This window comes from Pseudophryne corroboree, chromosome 4, assembly GCF_028390025.1.
Source record: "Pseudophryne corroboree isolate aPseCor3 chromosome 4, aPseCor3.hap2, whole genome shotgun sequence".
In the NCBI taxonomy this organism is placed as follows: Eukaryota; Metazoa; Chordata; class Amphibia; order Anura; family Myobatrachidae; genus Pseudophryne; species Pseudophryne corroboree.
This window is the reverse complement of record NC_086447.1, coordinates 287,700,129-287,711,700: the sequence shown is the minus strand read 5'-3', so window position 1 is coordinate 287,711,700 and position 11,572 is coordinate 287,700,129.

Genomic DNA, 11,572 nt, shown 5'->3' with positions numbered 1-11,572 from the left:
TTTAATATAATACTTTTGTAACCAAAAAGAAATATGTGCCTTTATACATTTTCTACTGCATGCAATATTCTAAAAAAGAAAAGAAAAAAAAAACACAGAAAAAAATACTTATACAGTAAGGTAATGAAGAGCGAGTACAAATAGTGCAAGCGTTTGAAAACTTCAAGACCGTGAGGATTGCATGGGCCTTTCACAATTAGCAGGTTAGCAAACAGTTAAAGAGGTCTGGGGGTAGGATGTTAATTAGAATAATGGGAGTGTTAGGGAGGAGCTAGCAGCCATTTTGAGGGAGACAGGATTGTTCATCTGCCTCTTTCTCTCCAGAATATGCCAGAGAAGGTTGCGCTGCTCCTGTGAGTATTCACTTATCTCTTCCATTTACATTATTTTCTCTACTTTACTGTATTCTTTCATTATTCTTTACTATCCTCTATTCATACTTATTCATTCTTTATATTCCCTGTTCATTCTTTTTCTTTCTACACTCTTAACTCTGCTGATAATGGCCGCTCGCCCACACAGACGGGCGCTCCCTCCTGCCCGCTACCTATGTACGGCGGCTTCAGCAGAGACTCCCACTCGGCGCCGGCGCCAGTCCCACAGCCCTCCTGTCTTCCCTGCTGCCGCGGGTGTGCTCATGGGTGCTTCCCCCAGTGTTCTCGCAGCTACATCCGCCGGTGGTCCCGCAACATGCTTGGGGGGGATCCGGTAGGTCCTATGTCGCAGCATCGCTGCTTCTGCCTTGGCCCCCACTGCCGTACATGGTGCGTGAGTGGTCCCGGTGGCGGGAGCACATGGGGTGCTCAGCTGCATTTGACCACTGGAGGTGCTGCAGTGTCAGCCTCCAGGGGTAGTGGAGCAAGGGATAGGCAAGCCACAAGGGGGAGGCAGGGGCTGTCTCCTGGAGGGCATGATGTGACAGCCTCCAGGGATTCAGTCCCTAATAATACTACTGTCACTCAGCGCCCGGGCTCGGGCTAGGCGTGTTGGATGGGTTGTGCTGTTGTCCGCAGTCGAGGGGTGACCCCGGTGTCTAGTGCTGCTCAGTCCTCTGTGGCGGACACTCGGGCATTGGCGGCCGCTCTGGGTCGGCATGGTTGGGGTACCCCCCGTCGGGCTGGGACCCCCCCGGACGGTGCCAGCCTGCCTTAGGCGGTAAATGGGCGGAGGACGAGATGCGCAGCTCAAGGTCCTGCACATCTGGATGGTGGTGTAGGGCCTTTGGCTGGTAGTGCACCGTCAGCGAGTAGCGTTGCATGCCCTATGACACCAGCGGCAGAACCCACGCCTGCGACCGGGGACACTGCGGTTGTTACCGCGCTACTGGATTCAGTGGTAGGGATTTTGACTCCCCTATTGACTGTGCAGGCGTCTGAAAGTGGATCGGCGGGGCATTTCAGGGACTTGCGGTCTGCACTGACCCCGCTTGTCAGTCAGCTGACGTCGTTATACGCCGCTTCAGCTGAGGGACAGCAACCGCTGGTTGTGGTTGGGTCCGGTGCGCAGGCTTCTTCACATAATCAATTGCCTGGCTCTTCGCTGGCACCTTCTGTTCCGTCTCAGTGTTTCAGATCCAGTGGACATGGCAGAGAGTGATTCCGGCAACAGTGACCAGTCTTCCGCATCGACCGCCATGAGACGGGACTCCCGAGCCTCTTCATCAGGTGAGACTGATGGTGATAGAGCACTAGGGCAGCTGGGTGATGTAGCCAAGGCTGCGAGTGGCAAAAGGCATGTGGAGCTTTCCAAGGGTAAACGCCAGAGGCACGGGTGTTCCCGCAAGCGCAGTAAGCGTTCGCGTCACCATAGGCACGGGAGCAGTAGCAACAGTCCGGAACAGGGCAGCCCCAGCGACGTTGTGCGTTGCCCTTACACCAAGGTTTTGCAGGGTTTCCGCCCATGGATAAAGGATCGGTTCAATAGTGGGTCTTACGTGGATGTCTTTTCATTAATGTCCAAGTCCCACAAGGCTTTGGTGGCGGCCAAGAAGTAGAGTGGGATAGGTGAGGATGCCTATAGGTCCTATGTTAATTGGTTCAATGGGTTCTACACCTTCTCAGTCTGTTATATGGAGATGCGCCCAGAGGAGGCCTTGAATATCATGCGCTATCTGCACTTGTATCATGGTCTATTCCTTTCTAACCGGCCTCTCGTATGGCTTCAGTATGACATGGAGTTCAGGCGCAAGCAGCACGGGCTGCACATCATGGCCTTCGGAGTGAAGGACGTCGAAGAGTGGCTTGAGGTTACTGAGAGCTCCCTCGAGATTGAGGAAGCCTCTCCTGCACAGCCTGTTCGGCCGCACGATAGGGGTTCCTTTCGAAGGTCCAAGGGTTGTTGTTTTGCCTTTAACAACTGAAATTGTGGATCTGGGTCCACATGTCGTTTTCGACACTGCTGCCTGCGTTGCGGAGCATCCCATCCAGATAAGGAATGTCCCAAGCCTGCCAGTGCAGAATCGAGAGGGAGATCATCTGGCGTTGATAGCGCTCAGTAAAGCCCCTTCCCCCGTGAGGGTGGACGCCATGCACTAATAGCTGCACTGGTACCCACAGTGCCCTCAGGCACAATTTTTGCTGGACGGTTTTTACCAGGAAATTTCGCCTTCACATTAGCGGCGAGGTCCCTTTCTCGGCTCCTCGGATCTTAAGCTCAGTCAGAGACCTTCCCCTCGTTCTGACAGGCAAGGTGGCCAAGGAGGTGCAGCTGAGTCACATAGCCGACCCCTTTGCTTCACCACCTTTGTCAAATTTGGTGCATGGTCCACTGTCGCTTGGCTAGATTCCTGGTTCCAGTGGGGCTTAACCCGAAACCTTTTGTTGCTGGAACTTTTTCAATTGTAGTTGCATTGGAGCTGTGGGGTGTACAGGTTGGGGACTGACATATGGATTTCTGGTGTGACAATCTGGGCATGGTTCAGGCTATCAATGGGCAGCGATCACCTTTGCTCCCCGTTCTTCGCTTGTTGGCCAGTCTGGTCACGTGATGATTGCGTATTCATGTACACTTGGTGGCGCATCCCGTTCCAAGGGTAGATAATGGGATTGGTGACGCTCTTTCAAGGCAACTGTGGGATACGTTCCGTACATTGGCCCCTGCTGTCGCGTTTACAGGTGACGTTTGCCCTCCTCCTCATTGTTGGCATGTTATATGGCAATAAAACAGGATAACTGCTCTGGCATGCCAATCGGTGGTTCCAGCCATGCTCGCACAATATCGGCAGTGTTCACTCATTGGGTGGCAGTTACTGAGCGTGGGCGGCTGGGTGCAGGCGATGGGTTGCCTTACCCGCCTGCCCTCACACATTGGCTCATGCGTACTGTGATTCGCAGCCTCGTGGTGGCGGAGCGTTGGCTCCTGCACCTATGATGGGTCTTCTTAGACAGTTTACCACTTTCGGTGTAATTGCCTCCTTGCATTGGGAGTGTCGCCATCAATGTATGGCACGTGTTGCCTTTCGCATTGGGGCTGTAACAACGGCAGCGGCCTTGGGTTTCTCAGGCGTCGAGATTACATTTCTTGGTCACTGGTAACCCAATGCCTATACAGTTTATGTCCACTATTGGGGCGGCCCTTCCGGGGGTTTGGCTAAAGCTTAATTTTCAGTTTGTTTTGTTTCACTTCACTCGCGGAGTAACGAGCCGGCAGAGCGGGGTGGGGGTGCCTTCGCTTGGCTGCACGTAGTTTTCTGTGTAAGTCTGCGGGGGTGTACTCCGCCTTGTTTCCCCGTCTGCTTGTTTTTCCTAGACCGGACCTGACCTGTAGCCTTTTTTGGCCACTCGTCACCATTTGAACGGTGAGCGTCCCGTTGGATTTTGCCCTGCTTTTCTCCTGAGAACCCAAAGGATGCTATTGGCTCGCGCCCTCTGTGGCAGGTTTTGCAGGTTTTCACTTCGGGACAGGTCGTTCCCCTCTCCTCCCCTGGCCATTCCCGTAGCGTGGTTTTGATTTTGGTGGTGCAGTAGTCTCCCACCCACTTCTTCATTAAGGATGCCCACTTATTGAGAACTTATGGCGTCCATTTGATGGATGAAGGTATTGCTTTTAGTTAGCTAGGGTATAATTAGTTGTGTTGTTGTATGGTGGTGGCACCGGCTCCTGCCGAGCTGGTCTGTGGTGAGAAAGAACGGTGGATGCAGTGACTATTGCGCCGCTGTTTGGAGGTGCGCTCTTTGCCCAATACATTGTATACTCTGGCCCTCCTTACCGGGGGTCATTGGGCTAGGCTGTCTGGCCGGTCCTATTGTGGTGTATTGGGGAGAGAGTTGGAGACTCAGCGCTTATTGGCATAGCCAATGAGATAAATAAAGTCATGTCGTGGACATGCATAGCGGCAATAAGTCGTAATGTCACTGCTGATCCGACCGTTCTTTCTTATTTGCCACCATATTTAGTTTCAGTATTATAATTAAATAAATAATGGTTGACCAATTTAAATGGCATTTCAGTAGTCTGTGTCGTTATTTCTAGATAAGTTAAGTTAGTTCACATTTAGTGGTAAAATTATTATGTAATGAGGTCATGCGGTCCAACATCGGGCGATAGAAAATTTATGCCTGGAATTATTAGTCTTTTAAAATACGATAGTATGGTGCTGCACGCTGGGGTCCTTATGTTATGTCCCAGTAAGAATCCTTATAAATGTTCTTTGAATATACAGTTAACTCCTTCTTGAAGAGGCAACCATTGGTATACAGGGTGGTATACAATTAGCCACAGCAATTTTTGTGGTTAATTGTCTCACTGGAGCTATCCTATTAGATCCGATGCCGGCACTTATAGGGGATTTTGTTTCATCTGCTATACCAAATCCCTGATAATTAAGCATTTTTTAAGCGTTTCGCAGACACTATGGGGGAGATTCAAATGTTTGAAAAGTCAGTTGGGAGTCTTTTTTTCCCTATCTAATAGACAGGAAAAAACAGACTCCCAACCAACTTTTCAAACATTTGAATCTCCCCCTATGTATTTTTGCGTGAAAAAGGCAAAAATGGCCTTTCATTTAATAGACCTATAATCAGGCAAAAATTGTGAAAAAAAGCAATTTTTTTTGCAAGAAAATAAAATTACAGCTAATAGAATTCTGTCTATAGTGCAGTATATTATCAAGTCACTATAATAAAGGGCTGGACATGTCTAGTGTTACGGGCCCCATACACTAGAACGATAATGCCCAATTTCATCCAATTTTGGGCATTCGGGCCGATATATCTGGTGAAATTGAGCATTTTTAATGTGTTTCCGATCCAATCCGATGCATGTTCCCATGAGGGTGGGATCGGCTCCCCTATATCGTTAGTGCTGCACTCGTGATATGTCGGTTCCTGCAGGCATGGCTGGGATCGCATAAGATATATTGCATGAAATATGTATCAAATCATATGGAACCAGTCCCAGGAAACTCCCGGGAGAGTTCAAGGGAAATCGCCTCCAACTTCAGCCTCAGACATATCGCTGTAGTGTATGGGGGACTTAAGTTGTGGAATCTGCAGTCTGCACAGTCCATGAAGGAGATTTCTATGTCTGTTTATTAAAAGCCATTTCCTTTACTATTATTCCTCAATGAAGCTTGTATGTACTGTATCCTGTAAACAGATGAATCCTCCTTGTGCTATTGTGGCTTGTTGTGTACTTTATACTGTAATTACAATTATTGCAGTTTCCTGAAAACATATGTAACCAAATGCAGTATTTTATATCTGCTAATAGGGGTGTAGTATCTTATGCTGGCTTTCGGAATCCAGTAGCGGGGCAGGCGCAAAAGAGCTCCTTGCGGGCTCACTGTGGGCACATTGGTGCGCTACACATGCCACTCTATTTATTCTCCCTCCAGGGGGTTCATGGACAACCCAAGAGGAAGAATATTTGTTGGTATGCTGGCTGTCGGGATTCCGGCATCAGTATACTGAGTGCTGGGATCCCGACTGCCTGCATACCAAAAACCTCCTGCTAATAGCTGTACTTATTTATATAGCTGTACTAGATATTACAACCTTCTAGTCCCTCTGTAAGTGCACTTAGAGTATAAATACACGGGATGCGGTTATGTGACTAGCGGTCACAATACCAACGTCGGCTTCCGAATTCCACTGACATATAATAATGTGGATATATTAATATACCTGTAAGTCTTCAAGATGTCAGAGTCTATAATTGTTGAGTCCTGTCTCCCAATAACAGATTCTGCATGTATGCAGTAAAATGCAGGGATTGTGCTTACGTAGGTGCTATATGATTACTTAGTGGTGTAGGTGTGTGGTACACATCACCACAGACTTTCTGGCATAAGCAGGCACTCCTAGACTCTTGCTTCTGCTCTGACAGGGCTTGTGGGATGGATTCTATTCTACTGGAGCTGTGTCATCAATGGCTGAGCGCTAGGACGGGGCACTCTGTCTTGGTAACGTGTGGAGTTTCTTCAATAAGGTGCTAGTGTCCAACAAAAATCTTTGTTGAAATTGTATACAAGGTTGGAAAATGGCGTCCAAATATACAGCCACCGGTTGGAATAAGGATTGTCTCACTGAAATAATTGGGCGACCGGGAGGTTCACCAAAGATTTGTGGATCTTTGACATGGTGTATAAAACTGGCATTATAGGGTGAATTGGAAGTAATGCATCTCAAATCCTAGGAGTGCCGTAACATTCGATCTGCTTTAATTTTATTGTACAGGCACCCAGTGCGATTGCTGGACAGTATTGGGAGAGCTGAACCAACAGGGATGTGTGTATATAATATATATATATATATATATAGAAGCCGTAGACATCCGCACAAAGCTGTATTAGTAGAAGCCAACACGGTGGTGCTCAACTCCAAGGAATTGTGGGTCTTGACAAAGATCATTTGGATATTATCAAAACGTCGACTTGCGGATGTACCAATAAATGATCTTCTGACTTTCTTTTATGAAAATTTGGTGAGTGCCCTCTTTTACCAAAGACTATTATCAGGAACCCACAATTCCTTGGAGTTGAGCACCACCGTGTTGGCTTCTACTAATACAGCTTTGTGCGGATGTCTACGGCCTCTACATTTTGGCAGTTTGTGTATTCTGATACTACTATTGCTATCATCCAGCACCTGTGGACTTATTCCTCTTTTGATATATAGAGTATCAAAAATGTTCTATATTTATGTGTTGGTTGGTATTGCAACAGTGTTCCAGGTTGTATGATGCATCAGCTTGTTCTATTGAACCTGTTGGTTTTAATTGTATGTTTATTGTTATGAGATTAGACAAAGATTTTGCTATAAAAATTTTTTTTCAATTTTTTCTGTTGACCATTCCATGAAACTCTATTGTGCCCCTATTTATCATCCCAATTATAATCATTTGGTATAAAAAATGTTGTCATGTCGCTTGGGGCAAGTAATATACTTGATGAAGTAACGCTCAATCTAGCACAAAACAACTTTGTCTCACTCACTGATGACGATGCTGAAAAAGTTTTATTAGATCACTGTGATTTCCAGAAATTACCTGACGATACACCCATTGATTTGTATCACAAATTGTTGAAATTAAGGAAAAGGGAAGTTGATCTCACCCTACACGGCCAATTCCTCTCTGACTATTACAGGAATAAAAAAATTCCTCGTGGCTTTAGAGCCAATAATACTTTCACCATCGGGCGAAATAACTTGCTATTTTGCACTCGTTGGTGTGGAGTATTAAATAAATGCTCCCTTGATTTGATACTCCTTGTAATAGAAGAAGTGGGTGTAGAATTAGTTAAAGTCAGACAAGAACTTTCTGACTTTAATACATTACATCATGATCTAACCACACTTACACGTGAGAAATCAGAGAATTGGATTGAAAAACTAAAAGAACAGATAGCCACCTACCAACGTGACCTTATTGCCTTTAAACGGAAAAAATTGGATACTGTAAACTCAGACTATTCTAACCATCAGGTTTATAGGTGGTTAAAAGGAGATTCTAGAAACTCCACACGTAGATTCCAACATAATTTTCGTTCTAGGCCACAGAGACAGTACGACAGTTCTTCCCAATCCAACTCTGATAGTGAGTTCACTGATTCCAGGCCACCTAGGGGTGATTTTTTAGGTCGGGGTACTCGCAAAAATACTACTCCTCCAGAAAGACGTCCCCCAAATACCCGACAAGGAGGGGCGGGAGGAAACACAAGAAAAGTCAGGGGTGCAAAGACTTAACAACTGTCTTTAACTTATCCACCACTTCTTTAACTACCACTGAGATGGAAGTTCTCTCCCTGGGACTGTCTTTTGTCCCTACGGTGAGACATGATGCTTTCCAGTGGTCTGTTGATCATTTTAGGTTTGGCAGAAAACTAAGGCTTAGGGAATTTTTTACCAATCAGTCCTCTGGTACCTTCCAGGATCGTACTTTCTCCAAGCCCAGTACCTTTGATCCCACATCACACAACTCTAGCATTAAATCTTTCCTTAGACTCACTGAACATGAAATGAAAAAACACAGGGGTGACCACGCATATGACAACCTCAATAAACAACAGAGGTTAGCACTCCAATCTCTTAAGAAAAATGACCAAATCGTGATCCGCCCAGCCGATAAAGGCGGGGCGATAGTGGTCCAAATATGATATTGAAATACACCGACAACTGGCAGACACCGTGACCTACTGTAAGATCACCTCTAATCCCATGCCAGGAATAAAAAAACTTGTTGACTCTATTGATACTATTTCAATGGGTCTCCAGAATGGTTGGATTGATGCTCAAATTGCCATGTATCTTACTGTTGACCACCCTGTGTGTGCAATCCTATATACACTGCCAAAAATCCATAAATCCCTTGACACCCCCCCTGGATGCCCTATTATCTCAGCTAATGATTCACTTCTACAACCTATTGCGAGATTTGTTGATAGCTTTCTACAACCTCTTGTGTGTAATATGTGGAGCTATATCAGGGATACTGGTGATTTTTTGGACAAAATTTCTAGAATTGGTGACATCCCTGATGATGTGTTACTGGCATCTATGGATGTCAATTCACTGTATACGGTGATTCCTCACCTTGCTGGCCTAGAGACGCTTAGGCTGGCACTTAGTGGTGGTGCCCATGATAGTCCCCCTGTCGAATTCCTGGTAGCATTGGCTGAACTTGTTCTCAGCAAAAATAATTTTTGTTATGGCACTGATTTCTATATCCAGGGCACCAGGACCGCCATGGGCTCCAACCTGGCACCATCTTACGCCAATTTATTCATGTATCAGTATGAAAATATGTATATTGTCCCAAAATTTGGAGATAAGTTACTTTATTTTGGGCGCTACATTGACGATATTTTTATCCTGTGGAGGGGCACCGAGGCTGAGTTTCATGGAATGGTGCAGTATCTCAACTCAATTGATAGTCCCATTCGTTTTACTTATGAAATACACCATGACTATATGAATTTTCTTGATGTGACGATCTTTCGAGAGCACACCCATCTAGGATCCACCTTGTTTCGTAAACAGACCGACCGACACACATTGCTGTTTGCTACTAGCCACCATCCGGACAGTCTCAAAGAGAATATGCCAATTTCTCAATTTCTACGTGTATTGCGGAACAACTCTTCAATGGCTACTGCAGATCAGCAACTCTTTGAGATGTCTGAGAGATTTTTAGCACGAGGGTACTCACCGAAGGTGGTCTACAGATGCCTTAAGAAAGCTAAGGTCAAGTACAAGAATATTGGTCAGAAGTCCTGTCGGCTTATTTTCACGTCAACCTTCGATACAAATTCCAGGGCTGCTGAAAAAGCTATAAAGAAGCATTGGCCCATAGTTGCAACAGATACTAAACTGGAGGGTCTGAGCCAAAGACCTCCTATGCACTCCTACCGTAGAGGGCCTAATCTACGACAGCTGCTGATGCGTCCAACTTTACAACCACAAATCGTAAATCAATCATGGCTGACAATGAGGAAAACAGGTTGTTTCCGGTGCCCTGATTGCACAACATGCAGATCTATGACGAGTGGATCTTCGTTTGCCCACCCGCATAGTGGAAAACGGATCCCTATAAAACACAAGCTCTCATGTATGTCTGAATTTGTGATCTACATTATCATCTGTCCATGTGGGCTTTATTATGTTGGACTTACCACACAGTGTTTCCGTCAACGTATGGCAAACCATCGTTATTCAATTAGACAGGCTCTGGAGACCAATAAAACGGATAAACCAGTGGCCAAACACTGGTTACAATACAAACACTCAGTATCAAGCCTCAAATGTATGCTGATTGACCATATCCCACCTTCTATTCGAGGGGGTGATAGGGAACTAAAGCTGAAACGACGGGAATCACGGTGGATCTTTGAGCTGGAGACACTCACTCCACAAGGCCTAAATGAAGCAAATCCATATGGGATATTTCTATAATGGTCTATAGTCATGGTGGTTTCTTATTATTAGCCTATGGTTTTTCTCTTTATAAATGTCCTATATCTATGTGGCCATACGTGTTGTGAGCATATGGTAGCTTTACTGACACCAGCCTTGGCTACGGCGGCCTCACTTAAGCTCCATATCTCTTGGCCAGATATATATATTTTTAATTTTATTTCCAGTGATGTTTTATTGTCATTATTAAAAGTTATATTTTATGTTAGTTAGATAACATTATGGTATAATGTATACCATCGCCAATGTGATGTTTTGGCTGACCCACTGTTTAATGTGTTACCTTTAGTCATTACTATCTCCATGACAACGGATAAAGTTCAATAGTCCGCCCCTGATATAGAACGTTGAGCCATTTCAGATAGTTACCGCGTTGTCATGGTTACGCGCGTCACTTCCGGTAAACGCGAGACACTTCCGCTACTTGCGTGTGTTCCACGGGCCGGTGGAACGCACGTGTACTTCCTGTCTCTATTTGTTTGACTCTATTAGAGGTTTAATTACATTTTTAATGTGCCTGGTGCCCTCGTTTTTGCGTGCAGTGCCTAATATAAGTGCACACTTTCTTTGAGATTGCAAAATTGATGTCTGTTTGAGTTTGTTTGATACATAATGTCTTACTACAACTTATGGATTGACAGGAAGTGACATATGTGGGTGTGTTTGGCCTACTCAGATTGGTGATGGTATAAATATCTGTACATGTGATCTTGCTGAACATGCTGCTCCTGGAGCCCTGTCACCAACAACACTGTTTTGCTGTCTTGACAAAGATCATTTGGATATGATCGAAACGTCGACTTGCGGATGTACCAATAAATGATCTTCTGACTTTCTTTTATGAAAATTTGGTGAGTGCCCTCTTTTACCAAAGACTATATATATATATATATATATACATACTGTGTGTGTGTGTGTGTGTGTATATATATATATATATATATATATATATATATACTGCTCAATAAAATAAAGGGAACACTTAAACAACACAATGTAACTCCAAGTCAATCACACTACTGTGAAATCAAACTGTCCACTTAGGAAGCAACACTGATTGACAATCAATTTCACATGCTGTTTTGCAAATGGAATAGACAACTGGTAGGAATTATAGGCAATTAGCAAGACACCCCCAATAAATATGTTCTGCAGGTGGTGAC